This window comes from Triturus cristatus, chromosome 11 (genome assembly GCF_964204655.1).
Source record: "Triturus cristatus chromosome 11, aTriCri1.1, whole genome shotgun sequence".
Taxonomy (NCBI): domain Eukaryota; kingdom Metazoa; phylum Chordata; class Amphibia; order Caudata; family Salamandridae; genus Triturus; species Triturus cristatus.
The window spans coordinates 245,300,648-245,328,331 of NC_140594.1; the positions used below are offsets into that span (position 1 = coordinate 245,300,648).

General features: G+C 40.5%; 1 long non-coding RNA gene across 1 annotated transcript; it reads left to right on the forward strand.

Moving 5' to 3' along the window:
* On the forward strand, positions 1-27,683 carry LOC146783973 (uncharacterized). The gene is made up of 7 exons (XR_014970576.1): positions 1-124; positions 1,221-1,260; positions 9,543-9,603; positions 9,908-10,001; positions 10,990-11,097; positions 16,134-16,269; positions 26,841-27,683. It is a non-coding gene; the product is annotated as an uncharacterized LOC146783973 (long non-coding RNA).
* Position 27,684: the final 1 nt, after the last annotated feature.

Genomic DNA, 27,684 nt, shown 5'->3' on the forward strand with positions numbered 1-27,684 from the left:
AGTCCGCCCTCTTTTTCTCCTCTTCAACGCCCACTGCTTTCGCACCCAGAGAGTCTTCAGCACAAAGGAGCAGCCAGCACACCTCCCTGCAGCCAGCGCTGGGAGCATCCCTCTCCCGAACCAGGTAAGGATGCGCTTTTCCTCCCTTTCGTTTTCCTGCGTTTAAATTGCTGTGTATTGATTGCTGTATATTTAACAACAGGGCATCGCGACAGAAATGCTGTGTATGGGTGGTTTTATGTCACCGGCGTATTGCAACTTAGCTGAGGGTGGGAAGAAAACAGCAATTATGCGAAAGAAGGGAGATGCCCGTTATCAGACTATTGGAGCAGTGATAGCGGACATGATACGTGCGTTGCACCGCAGTTTTCATAGTCCCTTTTCTTTACAATAAACAATGTTTCCATCTTCAAAAACGCCTAAAGAAATGGCTGCCACACAGAGCTGGTAAAAAACAGGGAGACGTAGGACATGAAGTAATAAATGTATTTTTTTTCTTTTATGTGTACTCTGATCGTTTTCCACACCGTACAAAATAGAAAACAAATTAATTTAATATTTAAAAAAGGCCGCCTTCATGCAGGTAGCGGCCACTCTTCACGCAGCCCCCCATTGAGTGAAACAGTTAATTTCAGGACACGATTTTCGGCAGCCAGTGCAGGAACGTATTTTTGTGTTTGCTATTAAAATAATGTATTTGACAATGTCACGTATTTAAAAAAAAGCAGCATTTTCTATATATTTTCCTGAAATGTCTAAAGTGTCATCAGTGTGTGCGACGACTTGTTCTTTGGCAAAAGGAGGGTGTGTGTATTGCTAGGATAGATTTGGGTAGTGTCTAAATGGTGATAGTTGAAGCTGTTTAAAGGCATTATATTTTTAAATATCTTTATGAAATTGTTAAAAGCACATGTTTACGACAATAAATGAAAGGATTTGGGTGCAAAAGAACCGCATAATGTGCTTCACATGATGTGCCAAAGGCTTACAGTCTTATCTTTCGTTTTATGAGATGGGGATTTTGATAATCCCCCCTTTTAGTTTCCTTTTTAATTGCAGTTAGGAAGTGCAGTCCATCAAGCGTCCCCTCCCCCACTCCCAACAATAGCAGAGATGTGTTGAAGGAAAACTCTGGTGCACAAGACGGCACCATTTTAAGAAACACCCAATTTTACCCCATTATTAAATACTGAACCATTTTTTGGCATTTTCTTTTGCAGAAACAGATGCGTGCCCGTGTGAAGCTAATCCAGGAGGCAGGTAAATCAAAGAGTGCTTCTTCCACTGCTGTAAACTGAGATGGAACTGTCATTAGAGGAGCCGCCCCTCCCCCTTCCCGTAGTTACAACACCTCCATTTTCTTACAGTGATTGATAAATACGTAGTAAACGGCACAAACGCGGAAAAAGGCAGGCACACCCTGCGCGCTTCCCTCTAGACGTTCCATCTCTGGCATAAAATATAGAAATGTCAAATATAACAACGTTTTGAGAAAATATCTTCATGGTTATTTATTTTGTTTAATTCGAAGAAAGGAAATGCGGCTGCTGTATTTTTAAAGAGATGCGCGAACAGATGCAATGCAATGGCTGTGATCAATGCTTGAGTCACAAGTACCTATATTAACCCTCATTAGTACACGGGAACACGCTCGCACGTTTAATGCTTTATTACAGTTATGTGGTGTTTGTAACGAGAAATACATAATAGAATGCTGTTTCCCACATTCCTGACTAGTGATGTGCGTGGTCACACGAAGAGGGGCTTCACTGGGTGTGACTGACACTGGTGTCTGGGAAGTGGGTGGTGTCACATAATTTCAGAATTAGGAGAAAAGGAAAGCAGGCAGGCTTCATCCAAAACGAATGAGGATTGGGGTGTCTGACTGGGCTGCCGTTCAAGCCACCCCCAGACCTTGCGTCGTCACCCAGAGCAGACAATGTTCAAGGATGCACTTCCAGCTAGAAGTGGCACAGAGTAGACATCATTGAGTACCTCACCCAAAAACGGGACCTCTCTCTTTCCAGATCGACTATCGCTGCTTTATTTCGGGGCACACGCGCCTCAGCCGGCAGTGCCTGAGAAGTACTACGCATTATGTGCATTAGCCTACAACTGCATTGTGCATGCTCCATTTACATACAATGTGTGATCATTTCAAATGTATTAAAAACAATTATTATAAAAAAGGTCCCTTGGATCTTAACCTATACGCCAATTGTGCGCACCCTGATATGTGAAATAACTCTGGTCATCAAAGAACCCCAATATTTATAATCAATACAGAATAATACAAGTTTAAATGCAGTACATTAGCATGAGAGGTCCATCAAGCTTCAGCAAAATAAATGTCACACAAAACACCAACCTAAGGGTTACGAGTACCTTTCATCCTATAGCACCACCCAATATCCTCTCACCTGCGTCCCTCCGCTTCAAACTACCCTTTTCCATGAAAAATAGAGGGAATATTAAACATCCCCTTTCAATTCATGTCCTCTTACACTTCCAATGCCATAAGATCTCGAGTTATTTATTTCTTCTTTTAAAATATGGTGCTTTATAAATCACCCAAACTAAATAGATCTGTTAAGGCATCAAAGGTCACTCAACTGTATTTTATATTTTTATTGTTTAATCTAAACAAGCACTCCATTTATTTCTCCTCAATTAACAACTGAATTCTGGCTAACGCAATCTGGCCGCATTTGAGCTTTATGGTGTGTCTCTAGCACTCTCCATGTTGTTGGACATTTAAACATTGAGACAGCAACATTTGTGATTCGTGGAACTCAATGTGGGGCATCATGGCAAGCTTACAGAACAGGGACATCCAAATCCCAGGTTCTAGTTATGTCGATCTCGCTTGGCCATGTGTGAACCTGGGCAAAGCACATCATCTATAAGGGCCATGGTTCTTGTATGTGCGGCCACTGGGGTGCTCAGAGGCAAGCTATGAGCTCTTACAATGCTAAAGATGTAGTCTTATTGTTGGGCAGCATATGTGAGAGCTGGTATCTTATAAATATTAATTGTTTTAAAGATAGCAGAAATTTGACACCCATCAAGAAGAGGAAAGCCAATACCAAATAAATGAATTTACGTATCCAATTTAACAAATGCATTATTCATCACAGCGATATGTAAATGTCTGCAGTTGCACCTTTAATTGGTTTGCATCAGCGAAATATGAGAGACAGAAACAGCATGGTTCCCAATAGCATAACTCTCGGCGTGAAAGGGTAACTCTTTGAATTACACATCATGGGTAAGAGCTTGTCAAATACAAGTCTTTCTATCCGGTATGAACCGCAGTCCACATGTCTTTTCCAGCCTCAGTGCAAGGCTGACAGCCAGGGCTTTGTGCTGTAGCCACAAGGCGTGAATCTGAGATGAGGCCTTACTCCAGCCACCAGGGACCCTATTAGCAGGAATGAGAGTTTCTTCTCAGGCCCTGGCTATAAGGAAGAAGTCCCCCGGGAACTGGAGTCCAGGCCTCGTGGTTCCGAGCCACGTCCGCTGATCCCTGGCAGCTCATTGCAGTCAGAATGCCAGGACAATGTCCCCCTTGAGTAACTCTGTTTAACTCTTCATCGACAAGCCAGAAAAAACAGGGATACGCCCATATTTCGAAAGCACCCTCACTTCCTTGCGTTGATTGCATCATTCCATCATACCCGTTTTATAAATATCTATTTTAGCTTTTTGATTGACTGATAAAAAAGTTGCATTATCTATCTATCTATCTATCTATCTATCTATCTATCTATCTATCTATCTATCTATCTATCTATCTATCTATCTATCTATCTATCTATCTATCTATCTATCTATCTATCTATCTATCTATCTATCTTCCATCTCTGTCTATTTCTCCCCATCACTAAATACAATGTTATGGATTCTTTATGGGCACAACTGTTAAACACATATATTGTATTATTTAAGCGGAGGACACTTCATCCTCACTGATTTAGTGCCACTGAGACCACACATGACTTTAGAATATTTGGCTCAACAGGATATGACGTGAGATGTTCAAAGAAAAGAAAAACAAAGTGTTCAGATATGGTTTGTAAAGTCGCTTTCTTCTAGGAATATTATCCCTTGTATCCGTTTGATGGTACAGTCCTGGTAGAACAATAGCCGAGAGCCTTCTAGAAGAACTGCTAAGGCAGTCAGTCTCAACATCAGAACTGACCCGCCTAGATGGAGATTATTTTCTCTGAATTGCTTCTCTGTCCCTGTACATTTCATTACTAGTCAAGCAGGCAGGGAGATGATGGCGTTTCCCACGGCAACACGAAGAGCAACTGTGAAGAGCAACTATTTCTGTTGTTTATGCCTCTATTTGTCGAGCCGTATCCCAGTAGCATCTTATCCGTGGCTGTCAGCACGTGCCCTTTATCAGGAGTCAGGAAAGCTGGTTGTGGTACAACAATGGCCATTTACCAATCTATTGTTGGCACCTGTGCTAAAACAGAATTAGTTCCCTGTGCTTCATACGGGTTTAAAGGAAAAACCAAAAATATAGCTTTGAAGATGTTTCTTAGGTATTTTTTAAATAAGGTTAAGTGTATTTATTTGATTCACGTGGTGCAATATGTAACTCTAAGGGGGAGGAAGGTGCTCTGCAATGCGCCTCACTCTCTCCTAGGCCTGGGGGGAGTTTGCAGATTGTTCTGCACTGGAAAATCCGCACACACGGCACCATGCACAGCACCGGAGGGTGCTGCTGCCTTCTTCCTCTCAAGTAGATATTCTACTCGAGTGGTAGCTTCCTCAACGTGAACGGAAGGTTTCTCATCCGCGACTGCCCACGTTGAGAAATCTTGCCGGGAGGTGGTCTGAAGGTCAAAGGCTCTAGAGCCTGGAACACACTTCCACCTCAAATTCGTGAAATCTCCTGTGAGAGCAAATTCAGGAAAGCCATTAAAACCTGGATTTATAACCTAACTGCCTCCACCTGCAAAACCCTGGTCTAATATCTACTTTAGGGTCTATTACATCTCCCTTCTGCCTTCGAACCACACAAATTGAACCTAGCGCCAAGATGCTCCTCGGAGCGATAGAGCGCTATATAAAATCCCCCCCAAACATAAACATCTTCCACGCTCGCACTCGCCAACTTAACGTTTCCGTCGGCAAGTCAGGAAAAAACTCCGCTATGTGGAGCGGAGTTTTTCAGAACTCCACGTGCTACGCGGAGTGGGAAAACTGTTCAAACCCCGCGAGCGGAGCGGAATTTCACACCCAGGCCTAGTAGCTATGTGCCATGTCAAACATTTTCAGCTAATATTGGCACAATAATAACCTCTATTCATATAAGACTCAGTAGAAATAAATGTGTATCTATGTAGGTATATAATAAGCAGTTTATCACCCAACTTAATGGTGCTTGTGTTCTCGACTTCAGAAATGGGAACAACTGTGTAAGTCTCTCCCGAACAACCGTCTTGAGGATGCCCATGCCACTGCACTAGATATTCTTCTATTAGGGAAGTGGCTGCACGCAAGCACATGCAGAGGGACATCATTTGTTATGTACCATAGACATTTCATACACCATCCTTAACTAACCAATGCGTTTCATTCTGGAGTAAGACCGCATCCTCACACGGCCAACATGAATATTTCTGACAATTTAGAAACTGCTGTACTACGCAAAATTGTGCCCCCACTTTGCGTAAACTGCTTGCAACCACGTGCAGTTATCCCACACACCCCCTATTCAACTAAATACTGGTGTATATATTAAATAGTTTAGTCACAAGTGCTGATTTAGAAAATGCTTATTTCTATTTTGCCAAATGGGCATCAGGGTCTTGAACACAGGAGTTTCCCGGTTGACACACGTGGCATCCTATTATTAACTTGAAGTGAAACCCTGAAAGTTTCCCTTGCATTGTACTCAAACTGGCATTTTCGGACCTACCTGTTTTTCTACAGATCAATGCCTTTCATTCTCAAAGAGTTCTGAAAGGGCACACGCATTGTATACTTACAGTGGGTATTCGATTTTTATGCACTTTGTAGACAGGCATTGTGAAGATTTGTAAAAACCTGAATAATTAGGAAAACGTCAAATCCATGTTCCTTTCTATGTAGCGCTTAGATACTCATGCTGAACACTATATAAATACGATGTATTTTTTATGAATTGCGTAATTCTGAAACCTTCTTTCCACGTCCCCTGCGAAGCAGGGCAATCTGCCTTTTAAAGAATCTACGACCCTTCATGGCTTTTCCTCAGATGGGATGTGGCCATAGAAACCATAGTTTGCACTCCCATGCTTATCAGTGGCACTTACCCATTCACCGATCACTCATTCATTTCAAGTTGGTAGTGCATTTTAGAAATCAGACCATGGAGACGGACACATAGCAAAGCGGCCTTATCATTCAGCCATGTCTTAGCATACAGTACATTCATTACGTTATCCCAATTAGATTAGTAAGTTAATGTTGCCTGACAATTCTGATCGCTGATTTCCAAGCTATCATATTCTGAAATCTGTCTCACAAAGAATGAAGTTATTATAATATATTAGACACACCAGTAGAAAGTCAACAGTTTGAGAAAAAAAGAAATAGTAGCCAGCTTATTTTTTAGTACATTTGCAAGATAAAAACAAGCATTGGCAAACGTAATAAGTCTGGGCAATGACAAGCTGGTGCTATGATTATATTTGTTTTTATTGCAAACCTTTGCCACGAAAAAAATGAAAAAGATTTAGAAAACAAATAACAATCCTGTATCATTTTATTATAACAGTACTTATACTTCGTAGTAGACAGTCCTTTCTCGAACAAAGAACATTTATTAAAACCTTGTTAGGTTTTAAAGCACATCACAGGATCAATACAAAGGGAGTGATTCACACACGCCCTTACCAAAGGTCTATGTCACAGCAAGCAAAACATTCATTTGGTTCTCCCAACCATTAAAACCCCACAGTAATTTGGTTAGGACAATAAGGTAGTGACACCCTAATCTATGCTTTTCAAGCTGTTGTACTCTCAAACCTATTATCACCAAAAATCAAAGTTAGTTTAATGGTATAGACACACCAGTATTAAATAAATATTTTGAAAAAGTGATAGTCAGAATACATTTTATTTGTTAGTATATTTGTAAGTTTAAAATTAATTGCCCGGTGTTGGAATCAGTATTATGTTTTAGATTTATGGGTTCAATAATCATTTATTTATTGTTTTTATCATGTTTTCTCAAATAAAACGTTAAGTATAGTGGGACGTGTATACCAGCATTTACAAAATATAATCAGTCAGAGAAAAGGAACAATTCCACTGTCTGCCCTCTACTGCACTGTGCAGTTACTCTGAGGCCTTTACTCTGGTTCTTGGAGCAGACATTGGTTTATGGTGAGTGTCTGTGAAGGTACTGTCGTTTCACACTGGCATCATGCGGCCTCAAGCTTTAAAGCGCTACCACTAGAGTGCAAAGTTGCTCAGTTTGTTCTGTGGCTCTCCAGGTATAGCAAGCTTCAGCTCTCAAGGTTTTTCCAGGAAGGGGTAGTAGACTTGGAAATGAAAGGCATCATGACCCAATAATCACACTCAATACATTCAATGTCCTGATTCACCCTGGGCGTAGTTTGCGAAGTAGTGCTACGTGTAGCTGCGTGAAGTGCACTTCGCACTATGCGAGCTACGCGTAGCTTCGCAAACAGCGCAGTGCACTGTGCAAGATGCTGTTCGCACTGATTGAACAGTGCCGGATGCTTGTTCGCACTGTGCAATCAGAGCAAACTGCATCTTGCACAGTGCAAGCAGTCATTTTCTGCCTCTCGAGTAGATTTCTACTCGAGCGGCAGCTTTCTCAACGCGGACTGGTATTTTCTCATCGCGAGCGGTCGCGAGCATACGCGATCACTCACAATGAGAAACTGGACCTCCCGGCGTTGAGAAGCTCGCCGGAAGGTTTATTTTCCATGCTCGCGATCGGCAACTTGATGTTGCTGATTGTGAACGAGGAAAAAGTCTCGCCGGGATGTCATTTTGCTTGCTCGTGGTCGCCAACTTGATGTTGAGGACTGCGAGCAAGCAAAAAATGACCTCTGCACTACGCTACGCGTGTTTGCACTGTTCTACCTGCAATTCGTGTAGTGCGAAGTAGCGCAAACTTCGCAAACTACGCGAGCGTAGAGTAGTGCTTTGCCCAGGCTAAGTCCTGATACAGCTATTGTTTTTAAAAATAATAATTGTTTAGTAAACCTATAATCAGGGGTGTTAAAATTGTCCACAACACCAAATTATAAAAGGCCCTAGCACTTTGGGGAGCGGAGATATGTCTCTTAAAGGTTTTTTAGAAGTTACATGGTACGGCACCATAGTCCAAATAACATTGGGGTCTAAAGACACTGTTATCCAATGAACCAGAAGTCACAACCAATTTGGAATTACTGAAATAATGTTGCCCATTGGTCTTAACTATGATCTCTGCTTCTCAATAACTATAGATATCAAACTGAATATTACAAATGTGTCAGGTGTATTATGATGTATGCGACCTCTGTTCCAAACTCTCAGTGGCCCTTAATTCAACGGAGGACAGCACAGTTGGTTAGAGCGCTAGGAGCTGTGAACTCGTCAAAAATCTCAGAAACCCGAAACAACACCATCCAAAAAAGAACTAGTATTCTAAACTCGTAACCATTGTGACTTCTGGATTAAAACTGAAATCAAAGCCAAATTTCAAGTGTCGAGTAAACAGGGCTACAGAGGAACCATCAGTGTTGGCTGCTGGGTAGGCTCAGTTTCTCAGTCATCCTCATCACAGACGTCAGTCTGTTGGGCACTTCTTTTGTCATACAAGCCATGTAAGTTCGTCTCACGTAGTTTTAGAATTTACGGAATGTATGCTTGGGGTGGAGTAAAAAATGTACAATGCACAGACCCAGGGTCACCCGTACAGTATGATGCACCAAGCTCTGCATTGACTCCCCTTGTCCTTCCTATTTGTGGACAAGTATACATTTATATTGTAGAACCAAATAAACCAGCAGCCGTGCAAGGCGTGAAATTGTACAGAATTCCATTTCCGTGCCTATAACAGAGATAGAAATAAAATCCCACTTATTTCCTCAAGTGAACTGTAAGGTGACTTCTGGGAAATGTATTACCAGTCCCAATAGGGTAGTGGGTGATGGATCTTCCTACCTTAGCCAACCATTTCCCGTGCCATGATAAGAGTCATGGGAGTCAATAAATACCAAAGCTGTCGCTGTGCATCTGCTACTTTAGTATTCAAAGAGTGATGGGCTGCAACAGGTTGCACATCCTTTACATGGACAGCTTGCCTCTCCTACAAACAGGTACCCATTGCAAATTCGGCACTGTGTGCAGTATGCATCCACACATCTGCGCAGAGAAAAATGCTCCTTACAAATGTGCAAATGTAGATATGTGACTCTGCCCCTCATAATTTTATCCTGTACTAATATTTTATCAAATCATGCATACCATAAAATTTGAAAGACCAAGGAATGTTACATTGAAATATCTTGTTTACTCCTTAGATAATGCTGTGCGGTACAGGAAATTGTCCAATTAAGAATGGTGCAAACAACACATGACATGGTAAGGGAAATTATTCCTTATCGTTAAAAAGTTTCTGCTTCACTTTGACAAACATAGAGGAGACTGAATAATTAGGTGCACATTGTTTTTATTATACTGGCTTTAGTATACATTTGGCACATATATTGAGTCAGAATAGCCGAGACTAATGAAATATGCAATCAAAACCTCAGTACATCTATGAACAGTACTGTATAATAGTTTGGAAAATCATTGTCAATGTACTGATCCTTGTAGTTTGTGGATCACAGTCTTTTGGAGATGCTATGTTTGTTAATAATCAAGCCTCCATTTTTTTATGCAGATCTATTAGATACACGAGACACAGAAGGGATGCAGCAACTATTCTGATTAACAGCCAAGTGCTTGATTGAGATTTTATTTCTGCGCCCATGAAGGTACACCTACTTATCGTAGATTGGTGATCAAGGAAAGTTGTTGTGCCCAAAACCATAAAGGCACTCACATGCTCAATACAGACTGGTATCTGCTTGCAATATACTACAGCCGCACATTCCTGCAGCAAGGATACATGGTACAATTCCTAAGAGTTGTAACTTGTTGAATAATTCAGAATGTCCCATTAACAAGGGACAAGCTAGTATGTGCTGCTGATCTAGAACACACCTGTGATGGTGTAGACTACTTTAGCATTCGAGTTAATTATCTAAGATTTAAAATTGTTTATATTTCACTCTAGCAAACCAGAGTTCCAGATTCCAGAATTTTGTTAAATGCGGGCTAGAATAAATGGCTGTTCTGTATTTCAAAATTCACCAACTCTTGACTTAGTGATGCATAAAATATGACAACTGTCCGAGTCCATTGGAATTCCGGAAGGCCAGATTACCATAGTGAATTTCAAAGCACACTCTATGGCATTATCCAGGTGAGAATTGTGGGTGGGAAAGGCAAGAAATGGTTGTTGAGATAGTTCATGCTCTTTTACTCCCGTTCCTCTGTGGTTCTTCTGTGCAACTGGTATCAAGGTTGGAGTATTGCAACTATTTACAATCATCTCCTCCAGCTCTTGTTTCTGGTCTTGATTGTGCTATTTCGAAATCTCTGCCCGTTGTATTTGATGGAGGTTCGTGTTTACCAATGTTAACGTTAGGCTTTATCCAAAGGCAATTTAGGGATGTCTTTATCTCTCTTCATATTTATATAGTCTAAATTGGTGTAGGTGGTAGCTTCCCACATGAACTAAAAGTGCTATTGCATTGTGCAAGATAAATACCAGATGATTTTTTAAACAGAAAGTATAACTGCTTTTACATAATTTAACTGTCGGTAGAACACTCTCAAATTAATTTTAATATAAAACAGAATATGTTGCATGTGCTGCTCTTGCTTCGTTTGTTGCTTTGTTTTCTTTCTCTCCCTCAGCTTCTTCCTTTCGATGAGATACAGAAGTGGATAACACTCTAATTCATGGGCTTATATAGCTGGGAAGGACAGGCTTGCGTTAGTGATTGTCATTTCATATGCTATCAGGTAAGACATACATAGGTGCATTTTAGGCTGCAACAATGTATATTCAATGTTTTTTAATTTATTTAAGAAATTTCACGTACCATGCCAGTACTAAATGAAATTACTAATAATATTCTTAATCAGCGCATTGACTAACTTATATAATTATTAACCCCAATTTTGGTTGTTTATATGTCTTATTTTTCGTATATTTGTCAATAACTTAGTAAGACTGCCTGTTTGTTTTAATGTGTTATTGATGTATTTGAACTTTCGCTTCTAAACTCATGAACTAATTTTTGACAATATGAAGTAAAGATAAATTGTTGTACACAGTTTGTATGTTAAAGCAATTTAATCTTCTAAACAGGTTGGATGAATACAAGAACCTAGTGTAGCAGCAGGTTTATACTTTATACTAATTTATTTTATGTTATTATAACATACTTTTGTATATATTATACTCTGGCGTCTTAATATATAGCCATAGACAACTGTGATTAAGAAAACAGTATTGGTCACCCCTACCTCAGTCTATACTTTTCTTCTATCTTTGCAAATTAGATGCATTAAAATGTGGATGTACCTATAGCTTTTTTAAAACCACCAACCAGAGGATACATGCAGTTGACAATGCCATTGTGTAGGGTGATGCTGATGTTCTTTTGATAAAATGTATGGCAACAGGCAGCAGTGATGAGCAATTAAAAGCATCATTTGATGCCATGTAAAAGACTATAATAAAACATCATGTCACATCAACAATTGGCTTTATTTATATGTAAGAATGCATAGTGTCTGGACAAGCAAACCTCCCATGATAATGTCTTCTAGTAAAACCAGAAACATTGCATACAAATATATTCTTATTCCCATAAGAGTTTAAAAGCTGTTGGACTTACCTACAACAATAAACATAAACAAAAATGTTTATCCTGTGTCTTCTAATTCAAAACCAACGGGTCTCCTACATTACAGGTGTCTGCAGAAGCCGCTTTGACTTAGCTAGTCTACATTTAGTGTTACAAAAGACAGGAGCTGAGTTTTCTTCACAAACCATTGGAAGACTGCTGACTTTTTAATGGTCTTAAATTATGCTGGTAAGCACAAAACAAATAGAGCTCTGAACATTATTTACTACCCATTATAGAGGTATACAGTTACAGGAAATAGATATTATCAGCGTGATTGCTTCTTGGGCTTGATCCAAGTCTTCCAGAGAGCAACACGTGATGATTCAGATAGAGGACAACAAACCCCTCCACTATGTCCTAATCTCATGCTCCTTCTAGCATGCCATTTCTTTAAGACATCTCTGACATTTTCTTTTTATATTCTAATTGCATCAATGGATGAACCCTCACTATCCACTTTAAATCTCCACATATCTTGTGCCACATCAGTCCCTGATAACACGCACATTGCTCATTTGGCTTTCATCATATCTTATTCGATTATTATGAGTATCTTTGTTAATAACACTGTTTGAGCACCTGGTTCCTTAAATAGATACTCAGTGCATAGTGTAGACGCAAGTCATTTTAATAATACTGGAATCAAACCTGTTGAAGAAAAGTATGTTGCTCTTCTAATAACAACAAACTGCACAATCAGGGCAATACTGATGCAAAATGCTCCTGTCAAGAATACCACTATCAATCTCTGTACTGAGGATTAAGGTAAAAGATTTTCAGAAGTGACAACTGTTACCACTATATTGAAGGTCAGTGCTTTCCTTAAAGCACTATTCAGATCCTGGTCATCTGAGTGAGATCATGTATAATCTTTACAGGTAGGGTAGAGTAAAATATAAAACAGCTAATTTCAAGAAGTTTATCATTTTAAATAAAAATTTCAGAAAATAGTCATCACAGAAAATGTATATCTGCTAAGAGCCGACAGAAAGCCTATCCCTGTTGGGATAGAGAACCAGGGATCAAAACATTCAAGAACTAGTTTGTAGTATGTATCGTCAGATGCGCTGAGCCACAGACAATTTGGTGGAGCATGCCAATATCCTTACACTCATTCAAATAACAAATGCCAAGAATTTAAAAACAAGGGACATGTTAAAACATTGCATGGGAAGAGCACAGATGACACTTGTGTGTCATTAATTAAATAAAAAATAAGGCTTTTGAGTTATAAATGGAAGCCGGTGAGTGATAACTTTATTTCTGTCATCAGACCATAAAAGTACACAAAAGTACATCAACAATTACAATAAGACAATAAATAGACATAAAAGATTAAGAAATTTAAAAAAGAATTAAACTACGAGTTATCAGTGAAGGAGAAATAAGTACAAAAAAATTAATTTAAAAAGGTTTGTCTCCTACGTCACATGCTGTGTAGATAATCAGATACTGCGAAGACAATAGGGGGATGGGTATCATAAATTAGAGACCTACAAGCCTGCATAAAATAACGAAATCCCAAGTTCCTGCAAATGGGAGTCAACCAACATTTTCTGATTACATGATTGGCAGGACAGAAGAACAACACATGTACAACAGTCTCCGTTTTATAATTACATGCAGGACAAATTTCCTGGTTCTGCGTCTGCCACTTAGATGAGAAGGTACCATGTCTTAACTGAATGAATAATTTTCGGGCAAGTGGAGGTTCAATTTGGTCCATAAATTCCTCTAGATTTGGGTCTGGTTTAACTATGAGGAACTCTGAGGCCAACCTACCCACCGCTATAGAACTTGAAAGTAATAAAGAATTATGTGTACATATCAGAGAGAGAAGTTCTTTCTTTGGTAGCCCGGGACAATAAGTTTCCGGGGTTGCCCACAATTCCGGCAGTCCTAAACAAATACTAGCTGCGTTGATATGCAGGAGCCAGGGGATCTTTTTGTATTTAAGGGCAGGCCCAATCTCAGCAAATTCTGCTCTATATGAGGCCAGTTCAGGGACTGACCATAACCTCTTCCAGTACAAAATTGGTCTGGCACTTATGATCTCCTCTATTGAGACTAAACCAAGGTCAAACCTAAGGGGGATCAAAGGCGTGCTGGAAGGAAGCCCTACAAGGGTTCTTAAGAAGGACTGCTCAACCTTTGTGAGGGTCCCTATCTGCTTGTGTCCCCAAAGTTCAGCCCCAAATGGAAGCACGTATCTCCATGTATACTAAGGAAGTATTATATTTCAATCAATCCATGGGATGACTGCCTGCTATCAACGAAGACCCAGGAACTCCTGTGGAGTAGCGGAGCTGGGAAAGCACCACTGCACCCATGCCTCCTAGTCTGAGTTGAAGTAGTGCATTTGTGCCAGTGTGGTCCCCGACCCTCCAGAGACAAAGACCACCTTGGGTTTACCCAAAGTGGACTCACCACCACCGCCTGCTGGCCCCCTCTATCGCTAGTGTCTCCAGTGATGAAATCTGAATGCCTGAGAACACCTCTTCACCTGGCTGCCCTGGCCCGAGGAGAGCGAGACCAAAGGTGTCCCTACATCCCCAAGCATCATGAGACCTAAGCCCCCATGTTAGTTCAGCCTGACTGGTCTCCCAGTCCCAGCTCGCAGCCTCATTGCAACCTGTCGATCCCCCATTAAAGTGATTGAGACACCCGACACCGTAACACACCTCTGCACCCCCAGTGCTGCCTAAGGTGACCTGTTGGTGCTGCCTTAACCTTGCCCCATGCATACCTCGTATAGGAGATTGGTCCTGTAAATTCCTGTGAAGTACCTGTATCCAGTGTATGTATTTCGTCCATAGGCTAACCTTACCGCTTCAGAAATTGCAGTGTCCATTTTTAAAAGCTGTAAAAATAACTCAAAACATACCAGATTTTGACGATCTTGGTGCCTAAAGTTATATAAAGATAAATGTATTTTTTTGTGGAGTTTTATATAGCGGAAACTCAACCCAACGGTACCAGAGCACTTACATCAGCACCAGTTGCGTTACAGATGGACATATATATTTTGTTAGGTACTGGGAGATTAAGTGATTAGCTCAGAATCACAGGATGTTTAGCGTCCCTGCCGAGACTCGAACCCAGTTCCCCAGCTATGAGGTGAACTGTGTGAGCCATTCATTGACTGTGTGTATGCATCCAATGTCTTACACTCCTCTCATAAGCCTAAAGCTGCTCAAATGCACTATCCCTAAGATATCACATTGAGTTTGCTAGAGCAAGCCCCTGTCCACTTATAATGAATACCTGGACTCTTCGCACAGTATGCCTATTTTTGGTATACTACATAAAAAGCCACAATTCTTACATCAACCATTCTTTTAATAAATTATACTTCATTGTTATACTGCTTCCTAAATAGAAGGAGGTATTTTGTGGTTCTGTAAAATATGGCTAACCTTTTGAAATCAACACTGTTTTGATAAAAATTGTGATACAAGCAGCTATGACAAATATATTTTGCTGAAATCTTAAGAATATATAGCAGATTTCTGGCATCCACCCAATCAATAATTATGCTGAATTTACTGCATCAGTGGAATTTGAAAATTCCTGTTTATTGTTAACAAAGGTTTTCTACCCTGAGAGTAATATAACTCTTTTAGTATAAACAAATGGGCTTCCTTCCAACCTTTTCTGACTTATAGCAGAATAGAGAGTATTGGAACTTTTTTAAGTGAGATTCAAAGCATTAAAACCCAGTGAATTGTCAACTGTGTCCTATTCAATCATGAATAACGATACATGTGCACATGTTTATGAATTTCTAATGTTTATTATTCATTAGGCTAAAATTCTCTTTATTTTGTTTTGAATATGCAAGGTAGTATGGATAAGCCATAACACAAAGCCAATCAGGTAATGGCATGCAACACTTCAATGTCACGTCTGTCAACAAGCAAATCTTTCATTTATTTATTTATTTTGTTGTTTCACAATAGACCAACGAGTCACCTTCTTGACACTTTACAGAATTACAGTTTAGAAAACATACTATAATGGGCATATTATTTCTCCCCAGTTGGTTAATGTTTAATATTCCTCATTGCTCTAAAGAACACTTGGCACCCTTAATGCTTTTCATGCCAAAGGGTGTAACGTATGTTGATATGATTCTACTTCTAGCGATAGTTGAAAAGAAAGAAGAGTAAGATGACATCCTCATTCATACAACGCATGATGCCAAGAAGGACTGGTTGCTAAAAAGAGTGAATCCGTCTTCTAAGCTGCAAAGAGCAAGAAAAAGAAGAAGTCATATAAGGTGAGGTATTGCTTCAGATTTGATGTTGCTAAAATGCTGGTCATAGGTGTGACTAATCCTGCTGTAGTGTTTGGTTCAGCTCAGTATTTATGGTAACAAATGGCACTACTGTGAAAGTGAGGCTCTATGGGGACTACTTTGAGTGACATATGTCAGCCAGACAGATGCCAATTCCCTGAGCTTGTGCACGCATTAAGGGCTTATTTTTTCAATATCATTTTATTGAAGGGCTGCATCTTGGTAGATTGGTCTGACTGAGGGTGCCCATGGAGGAACCTATATACTCTACTCACATAAGCCAATATGAAGGAAATTCATTGACCGGCAATGGGGGATAAAGGTCACAGTCTTAGACCCTTATTACAAGTATGTTGGTCCTCCATTGGTAGCAGCACCACGCTGTCCGCTGGAGGACCACCAAAGTCGTGGTGCACCTGTCCGCCAGATTACTAGTGCAATCCTGGGCATGCGTATAGTGCAGGGGCGGTCTGACAGGGGTGGTCTGTTAGGCTCATAGGAGAGCATAACATGCAGACCGCTGCAGTGAGAACACAGACTGCATGTTCCTGCATGGTGTGGCATGCATTTCACACCATGCAGGAACTGAGGGTGAAATTCCAGGGAGGCATAACATGTACCCCTGCATGCACCCCCAGGCCCAGGAGCAGCACAGGTGTTCCTAAGTTGCCTCTCTGCCACCCTTTTCATGGCAGGCTCACTGCCATGAAAAGGGGCCGTGAAGACCCAACTCAGAATATGCTTGGCGGTGCTGCAGCAGCACAACCAGCAAGTTGTAGCTCTTGAGTGCTATGTGACCACCATGGGATCCTGGATTCCCAGCGGTCGCAGTGGTCCTGCGGCGGGCCGACCGCCACACTCATAATACTGCGGGCTAAGTCCCTTAGTGTGGTTTCTCACTGAGCTCCACTTTCTGATTGGAAGGGACAACAAAGGTAGAGAGTTTTCAATAATGGTAACATTGGCTACTCTGTGTTACTTTGGCCCAGTTAACAAGATAATAATTCTGGGAGAAAGTGTGCTTGTTGAGTGTAAGAAACCAACCAAACAATTTAGTTACAAAAATACTAGTAATCAAAGATATGAGTCAAGTTTTATCCAAAGATACAAATGTAATAACTCAAAGTTGTAGACATGGAAAAAGAATCCAAGTGAAATCAAATAAATCAGAAAAAGACTTTCAGTGATAGATTAGAGGGAAAATTAAAAAGTGTGAAAAATGATTAAAGATATCCATAAAAGTCATATAGCAACCGTTTGAGGCTCAGTTTTGCATGTATTCACTTAGATACAATAAGATAGTCAGCACTGGTCACTCGGTCCATATTTGCATGTATTAACGTTTTTGGGATGAAAACTTCTCCCAGATAGGCAAATCTGGATGCCATACTGAAGGTGTGCCTCAGGACAGTCAGATGCTTTGTAAAGTAACCCTTGGTGAACTCCAGACACCTAGTCTAAAAATCAATGATCAGGAAAAGGACATTTCAAATGCATGGTAGACTGTCCCTTGATCAATTCTATACTTGGCAGTTCTAAAGTATCGGTTGAGTCAGTACTTTTACCCAGAAGGCTACATCTGATATGAAAAGCTTAACATATGATACATTTGTCTCAACATCTCAGCAGCTTTAATAGAGATGATTTTTTTTAACAGAACAAGGCAATTCATTAGTCTGTCAAGGCTGTGGTTTGGTTGAAAGAATGCTCTTGTGTCTGCAGAGTCATCCAAAGCTGGCAATGTTGCCTGTTTTACTCCACAAAAGCCTCACAAATTCGAACTTTTAATGTAAAGTTATGTTTCTAAGAGCTAGTTATTTCCCTTCTGTTCATGGTGAACCAAGATCTATTGAACACATTTGTAGGGGTATTTTTCCATAGCCCCCTCAAAGTGATACAGGTCCATTGATGCTTTCTATTTTCGCATCAGCTGTGAAATGCCTTGCTTGCAAGCTGGCTGTCAGCTTAGAGGCACGTGGGCACCCAGGGCAAAGTTACCCCACCAGGCAAAATATAGTATTGAGAGCAGAGCTCCAACAGACCAAGACTCAAATGGTCCTTAGGATCTGTTATGCCAGCTGCTTCCTAAAGTCACTCAAAGAGTCTTCGGGGGAGGGAATTATTATAGAGTTTGTATCTAACCTTCCAGTTTTCATCCAACAGGTAAAGCAGGATTTCCTAGGGGCTGCACAGGTACCAGCTGTTTTTTAATGGAAGGTACCCATAAGCTAATCATAATTGTTCTTCAGTTATCCTCACTCCCTGATTTCTAATAGTATGATGTTGTTTCCTCTTCAGACTAGAGAGCTAGTGGCATTCATTTTATGTCACAATTGAATACAGATAACAGGGGTTGTGAATTCAAGAGAAGTTCCTTCATCTCTGGGTAAGGTTCATATCTTTCAAAGTTGCAAGCGCTACTGTAAAATTAAGATTTGGGAATGTCCATCAAAACACATAGAGGCTCTCATTATTCTTCTACCATGAAAGAATGATCACCCCAGATCTGTGTATAGCTCCCACAATTTAAAGATTAGGACATTGGGAGGTTATGCATGTGAGGATCTTCTGCCTGTTCCAAACCTGCAGGTGGCTGTACTGTGCTTCCATTTTAGACTTCTAGGAATACTTATATTTTTGCTACAGTTCTTATGTGATTTTTACAATTGATTAAACCAGTAGCTAATTTGCAAAAACACATATGATATGATTTGTGTTGTAGCAAGGTCTTCAAACATGCAATAAATGATGGAAGAAATGCGTGCAAATAGTCTAATTATTGGTAATCACTCACAGTGGCATTCCAACCCACCATTTTTCTCCCACTGTGCTACTCTAGAGATTGGCCCACCTTATGTAAATCAGTACTGGCCCTGCTCCAAAGTATATGATAATTGACATCACTTTGAGACTTCCTGGGATGTGCTGTACAACAAGATCACAGTCCTAACAACCCTGAAATGGGATGCAATTCATAAAGCTTTATTCGGGACATATAAATGACCATGAAAGCATAAATAAAAAGGACGACAATACATATTTTACAAAGACATTGCAATTAAAACTTACAGTTATTAATTATAGTTAATGGCTCATTGAGTAATACATATAATCATTCATAAATATATAAAATGAATAATAAAATACGTTAAAAACTCATACTTTTCCTGGAATTGATGCACTGATTTAAAAAGGTGGCAGTATAAAAACAAATATCTGCCGATTGCAGATTAAAAATTAAAGCCATGGCATGTTTGTCTGTACGTGTTCCGTATTCGACAAACAGAGGTTTAAAAAAAACGATACGAAACCTTGTATACAGTTTACAGAACAGCAGAAGGTGCACAGTGCTCTGTGTAGATACATTATCGCACCTACATGGCCCAGTCGGGTGTTTCTTAATGTTTGGATGGGCTACTAAACAATGTTCCATCCCAAATCTTAATCTGGTTAGCACAAATTTGTGTGAATTCCTAGTCACCATAGTTAAGTAAGATGGAAAACCCTCCATTAGATTGTATCTATTATAAAAAATGACAGAGGACAATGATCCGGCTATGGTTGCTCGTTTCCTTTCTGCATAAGTTAAGAATATACTTTTCATTTCTGATTTGGAGATCGTGGATGCTGCACTGGGATTATTTAAAATATTCAGATTAAAAATGTCTGAGAAACAGACAACAACATATTTAACCCAGGGAATATCTCGGTATTTATCCAAACGTAAGCAATCCTCAACAATAGTTCTGTTAAGTAGCTTCTCATCGCCAAGCCAAAAAGACCGCCAGATCATCAATGGTCTAAGTGATATCAAATCAATTAAATAATTAATGGCTAATTTGCGATGGCTTAATTCAGTTGAGGCAGAGATGGGCAAAAACAGGAGCTTTTTTAAAAACATATTTTCCTCCAACTGTAAGTTGTTGGTACAGCTATAACCCCATACTCCCGCCCCATACAGAGCAATAGTCACACATCTAGCTTGGTAAATCTTGAGCATATCCCTGGTTCGACGATCCCCAACTTTTGCAGCAAATCTATAAATACCATAAGCATTTTTTGCCATTTTATTCTGGATGTTATTAAATTCATTGTTCCATTTCCTGTCGTTAGAGAAGGTAATACCTAGATAACAAAATTTATCCACCTGTTGCACCTTTTCACCGTCTATAAAAAAGGCATTTAACATTTTAGCTTTAGCTCCGCAGGTCATGGTATGCGTTTTTCCCTTATTAATTACTAGTATTCTATCTTTAATAAAGGAGGAAAAACTATCCATTAGTCGTTGTAATCCGACAGGTGTTCGAGAGAGTAAAACAGCGTTGTCGGCATATAATAACACCGGCACCGGAACACCGTTGATCTGGGGAGCATCAGCATTAACCTTTTTTAAAATATCATCAATTCCATTAATAAATAAAATAAATAAAAGAGGTGCCAGAACACAGCCCTGTCTAATTCCCCGTGTAACACAGATTTTTGGAGTACATTCTCCTCTGGTTCCAAAACGTACATTGGTTTTCAATTTCTCGTATAACCTAGCGAGAAAAAAGATTATGCCTTCTGGGGCTCCTAACTTTAACAAAGTTGGCCATAAAATTGAATGATCTACCATATCGAATGCGCTGCTCAGGTCAGCAAAACAAAGATACAGGGAACCAGGTTTCGCTTCAGTATACTTCCCGATCAGTAGATCGAGATTGATGCACTGGTCGAGCCTACCTCGTCCCTTCCTAAAACCATACTGGCTGTCAGCCAGTATGCTATCCTGCTCAGCCCATTCCTCTAATCTTACTAAGATCACTCTACTCATAACCTTGACTGAAGAGTCAAGGAGAGAGATCGGGCGGTAATTCTTAGCGTCAGATCTACTTCCCTTCTTATGAATTGGCACAATAATTGATTAACCCCAGGTTACAGGGGCCTCGGCACACACGGCAGCATTAAAAACAATGGTTAAAAGGGGGCCCCAGACATCTGGCGCAGCTTTATAAACATCTATAGGTACCCCGTCCGGGCCCTGGGCTTTCCCTCCTTTGCTAGCCCGTATACCACATTTGACCTCACTAACAGATATGTCCAAAGGCAGAGCAGGCCACTTATTGAGACTAGCATCAATGACATTATCAGAATCAAAAATGCTGGAGAAATGTGCAATCCAACCCTCGCTAGAAACATTAGAAGTCAACTGGGGTGTTTTTTCATCCCTTAAAAAAGGCGAGTTGACCGTGGCCCAAAATAATGGGCAATTTGATAATTCAGCAGCTTGGTTGAGGGAATCCCAAGCCTGTTGCTGCAGTTCACCCTTCCTCTGTTTGAGCGCACATTTATATTCCATTCTTAATTTATTTACCAGTTTTTTTTCCCTGGGCCTCGCTGCTAAAGCCTGCTTGAGGCCAGTTAGTGCGGAAGTGCAAAGGTGATTAAACCATCTCGGTCCGTTCCTACTTTGCCCGCTATTGCGCCCGGTAAACTTGGCATCAATAGCTTTGTTAATTTGGTTAAAACAATATAAAACCCTCTCAGAGTCAGAACTATTTTTTAAAATAGAAGCAATGTTCGGCAGGCTCTCATTAATTATGGAGCTAGTTATATCATCGGCTCTTTCACCAATCCATCTTAGCCTTACACCGTTAGTCCTATGTGGTTCTACATTAGAAATAATAATTCCCACATCCACCGAGCTACCGGCCCAGAGGGTGGTGTCCAGAATAATACGGTTGTGGTCACTTAGTGTAGTTACTTCAATTCTTGGTGGATCACAATAAGAACTAATATTAGAAGAAGTGATCACATGATCAATGACCGAGCTGGTGTGCCAATTTTCAAAAGTGGGAATGGATAAACCATTAGCATCTTTACAGCACTCCACTATTTCCAGGTCATAGCAGCCCATGAGCTTATGCAGTGCTTCTCCATAACTGTTATGTCCAAAATGCGCAGCATCCCAGCCGGCACTGTTAGTAACCCCACAGGCCCTTTGTGTGGACAAATCGCACAGAGTAATGTTGAAATCCCCTACCCAGATGAAATCAAATACAACATTCTCTTCCAGACATAGGTTTTCAATAGCGCCTTCTAAGTCTGTTACTACTTTGACCCGGGTAACATCAAAAATGTTATTATAATAGTTAATCAATAAAACGTTATGGTCTTTGTCATCCACAAGCCAGAGGATCTGCACAAGATCCCCTACAGGTATAAATAACACAAGGAACCCTGAGGTCTGAAGTCACCTAAAAAAGGAAAAAAGAAGAAAGATGAAAAGGTGGTGTGTAAATGACAAACGAAAAAAAAGCCCAATTCATATAATGAAAGGGCAATCCCTTTTAAGGACGTAATCCCTCACTCACCCTGGGTGACATGCTTCATCATATGGGATTCTCCTCCCAGAGAAAAATCCTAGTTTCTCTGGGGGCTACGACCCCCTCTATGAGATGGAGGAGCTCAGGGATGTTTTGATTGTGCACTAAAGGATAGACTAAATCCACATATGATGAGCTACGTATGAGTGAGGGGTGCAGTGCTGGCCAATTAATAGTGCAGTGAAAGTGTATTAAAACTAGTCACGGGACGGCAAGGAAGGTTCTCACAACCGTACCGAAGCTAGACTAAAAACGTGAACACCACTGGTCGAAAGTAGGCCATGGTGTTTAACAAGGAAAAAGGGTCGACATGTTTCAGCCTAAACGCCTAAGTTGGCTCGGCTTTCATCAGGACCAAAAGCTACTGCAAAATAAGAAAACTGTGTGCTAACTACACAGAAAAAGGATACTAGGAACACCCAATAGTTGCTAGAAGGGTGTGCGTCGCTTAGTCATCTCAAACATCACCCGTGAGCACTGGGTGCGACTCTAACCTCCACCTGGCATCCGCTCAGGAAGGGGAACACCGCTCTATCCGTCGGGGGACCGCGGCTTGAATGAGCCTGAGGCCGGAGGTATATACTTTTTAACCACAATAGGACGACAGATCGTTACAAGTATAAGGAGGCCGCCTTTCGCTCTGCCTATACCTCCTCCCAACGCCGGTAAATTATAAGAAACAAATCCCTCATAGTTAACTTCCTCTTTACACCATGTTTCTTGAAGACATAAAATGTCATGGGCATTAACAAACGTTAACCAACCCGGGTCCCTCTCCTTTGATTTCAGCCCTGCCACATTCCAACAAACAATAGTAGTAGTATCTTTACCCCTAACACAATTACTATCAGGCACCATACCGTTGTTTCGTCCCCAATTCGCGTTCTGGTTTGAATTGCTTATGTCCCCACAATCGGGCGGTGCCCTTATATCCACCGCCAATTCAATTTCTGGGTTGTTTGGCATCTCTTGGGCCATGGTATTGTCTGTACAGGTATCCACACAGGGAGTAATAATTACCTGAGGTAAGAACTGCCCTCCCTGATTAAGTCAATCATTGAAATGGGAGGCATATTTTTTTCTAGTTTAAACCAGCAACAGGTCCCTGACACATGGGTGGTTCTTTCTTTCGCCGTTTTATTATTTTTGTTTGTGCCTTAAATCTTGCAGAAGAGTGAAGAGGGTACACAAACAGGAAGTGATCTCAAAAACAGTATTGAAACGTATGGAATTCAGACATGTTGCTATAGCAGATATAAAGCCAAACTACTTGGGATATGGGTATGACTCAAAGAGAATGTCAGCATGGGGAATGGTTAGAGTTTTTGGTTTTCTCTATAAAATGAAAAGCTGCGCCCACAGACCCTTAAGTGTGTGAAGTAAAAATATGTAAATCCCTTTTCCAAAAGGAGAAGTGTTGTTCTCACTTCCATGAGGATGTTTCCTGGGATAGAACACTTGCATTCTAAAGCTAGATAAGACAGTTTCTTGACCTTCCCATACCTTCATTCGCAGCCTCAAATTAAGTTTGCTGCTCATGCCATGTGCCCTGCTGTTATGGAGACAAAAGTGCCACAAAACAAAGATGTTGGTAGCCGTGGACCCTCAGAGGACAGGAGATTAGAAGGTAAACAACTGTTGTTGCTTAACCATCAGAAATAAATAATCATAGTTCTGGGAGACACAGAGAAATAAGAAATATTAGAATACATGTGTGGGCACTGGACAAAGTGTGCCGTAGACATTTTCATAAAGCAAACATTGTGAAGATGTACTAAGAATGGGAACCTCCCTAAACTCTTGAATCTGCTTTTCTTTATTCAAAATGTGTGCAGACCTCAAATGCAGGATTCCTGCTCCTTTAAACCGCTCCCAAAAAAAGTTACTGATGATCCACACTTTTTGGGAATATTTACTGTCCTCTATTGTCCCCAAATTCTGTTCTGAGCTTTTTTTCAACTTTGCAAACCCAATCGTTGTGAGCTCTTGCCATTCAAATATGAGACTGCAGAAATTTATTCAGTCTGTGATCCTGAGAACATAATTCAATACCATTTCTGCTGTGTTTTAATTTTAATATAGTTAGTGGCTCAAATGGACGCCCATGGTTTAAATAATACAATAGAAATAAAATATTTTGCGGTGCCTATGAATCATTTTCGAGATTTGCAATCCTTGCCACCTGAAATATTGTCTGGAGCCCATGGGCCTGCCTCAGTATGCCATTTTAGGTGGCAAGTATAATGAATCCAGAGCAAGCTTCACTAGCCCTTGCATCATAATTTTGGGGTTAGCTGTCGTGGCTTTGGAACTGCGAACCCTGGTAAAAGAGAGTTAATGGATAGAAGCTTTCCCTGGGTAATCAATGCATAATCCGGGTTTATAGAACTTGTGAGTCATAGGGAGACTGCAAACCTAGTTCTGAGATCTACGATTCCTCAATTTTTAAATAAGAAAAAAACATGGTCAGGCTTTGTAGGGATACTCCCATGCACTTCATGGGTTGACTGTCAACAATAGGTTGGATGCTGGGCCTGGCTGAAGACTGTGCTATCCGGCAATCCCCCACTGCGCACAGCTGAATTCCATGCAGCAAGGGTTTAACACCTATGGCAAGTTGGGCACAGGGCTTGGCAACCACCCAGGCTTTGTACTCAACCCTTGCAACTAACATCTGAAGGCTGTGCACCACAGGTATTGGCCACAGGGCCTTGCAAGAGGACATGCTCTGCACCCAATCCTGCTGCGCATGCACAAAGGCTTAGTGCAAAATGGATGACAGGCCATATCAAGTTAGGTGTAGGGCCTGGCTGCACTCCAGACCTGCGCCCAACTCCTGCTGTGCACACCGAAAGACCATTTGCAATGATGTTGGAAACAAAGTGGTTCATTAAAAATCTAATACATCCACTGAAAAAAATGCAGCTAAAATCTGAGGTATGGATTCAGCTACAAAGTGCAAAACCATTGAAATTCGCTAGATTAGAATGCAGTGCACACAACACTATAATCGCCGCTGTCTACCATGCGCAAAACATGCATTTACCAATGGCAGTGGAAAAAAAAGGTGATCATGCAAGAGTTGAACAGGGCTGGCAACATCAGTCATGTTGTGTGTTGTGTTCACTGCATACCATAAGTGGTGAATGTCAGTGGTTGTGTGCATTTGAGCCAGAAGCATAGCTTAGTTTTCAACTGTAGGTTTTCAGTGAATTAATGCATATTTTGGTATAGTTAGCAATGTTTGGTACAGATGCGTGATAAATATCTTGGATCATCCGAAAAGGAGGACATTTTGTTTGTCATGTGCCAGATGAGGTTTTGCATGTCATTGATTTAGGGATGGTCCTGAAGTATAAAAAAATTCTACATTCCATTTTAGCAGCTAACATATTTTAGTTAAGCTAAAAAAAAATCAACGAAATAATGGCCCATCATACTATTAACAAATCCCTTATTGCCTCTTGGCTGTTGCTGTGTTGTTTGATCAACGTTGAACACTGCTATCAAATATATTTTCAAACATTTAATTTGACAATCATTTAAAAAATATATTTCCCTAGCAAAACGTGTGTTAAATGAGCATGCCTTTATTACAATGCATTGATCCGGTCTCCCTTTTAACTCTTATTCACCTTCCCTAAGGGCCCAGTTAAGCAGCTTTCATCCATTGTACTGAGAGCCTGACTCATTGCAGAGTATAATTTTCTTATTTTAGAATCAAAAGAGCCTGGAGCCTTTCTCTGCATTTTTCTAATCAGTTGCCAATTTGCGCCTTGACAGTTGCACATTACCCCAGATTGCATGTTTATAGCTGATTTAGAAGGTGTCATTTTTTTCCATCGAGCATAGCTAAATAGGGAGAGCGAACACAAGTTCTCTCTTCCTGGTGTCGATCAAATGTGAAAAAGAGAAGTGCTAGAATCCTGAATTCCCTAACCCAATTATCTTTTTTCTAGGGAGCACTAATCAATACGATGATTAAAGGCTTCAGGACGGAAGTCTGCGCATTTGTGACATTTAATTGCCACTTCTTTCACCAATCAGCCCGTGTTTAGAACGCCTGTGTTGAACAGATAGTGGAAATTAAATTAGTCTCATGGAGAATTAGCTAAACGTGGAAGAAATATGCTGTAGCAAATAAAAATGCATCTCCATAAATTGCATGTTTCTGTTTTTTTCCCCTAGAAATGCCCTCCTCCTGTGGATAGTTGTTTCGGAAGCCTTTGTGCTGAACTCTGGCCGTCTAGTGTGATGAAACTCAGGTGAAAAAGACTTGAAACCCGTCATCAGTCTCACAGGATATCAAACACACTCGGATGCTTCTCCTTGATGTTAAGGAGATGTCTTTACCACTGTTGAGAGGAGATCTATCTGTAAATGCCCTTTTGAGAATGACCACAATGGAAGTAGTTCATGCACCTGAAAAACCGCAAAGAGAAAGTAACCCTTCTGGTATAAATTGTTCACATATATTGAAGCAAGTAAATATTGTGAGGGAAGCATTTTAAATAACCTTCGGCACAAATCCTGAAAGAGAATGAAAGCAGCAGCTTAACACAGTGCCTTTCATGGAGAGATGCAGGAGACATGGGCAGCAATGCTGCACCGATGTTGAAACATAGTCGCTACATGCCCTGAAGGATACACCTGTTATCTCTGAGTTCTTTTGAATATGTTGATCTACCTTGTAAACTTGCGAGAGTTGGAGAGTAATTAGGGTTTCTCAGTACAGAGGTTGGGGTGGTGGCTAATTAATATGCCACAGAAAGAAGGTTGAGGGGATGTATTACGATTCCACACTATAACGTACATCGATTATGATTCTGCTCTGTGAAGGTTGCAAGGAAGTTTTTTATGATCCATTAGGATTGAGATTGAGGCGGGGGTTGATTATGATTCTGCACTGTGAAGGTTGAGAGAGAACTTTATTATGGTTCGGTACGATGGAGATTTAGGCTGATTATTATTCAGTGCTATGAAGGTTGATGTGGGATTGTATTATGATTATGTATTAAAAAGGTTGAGGAAG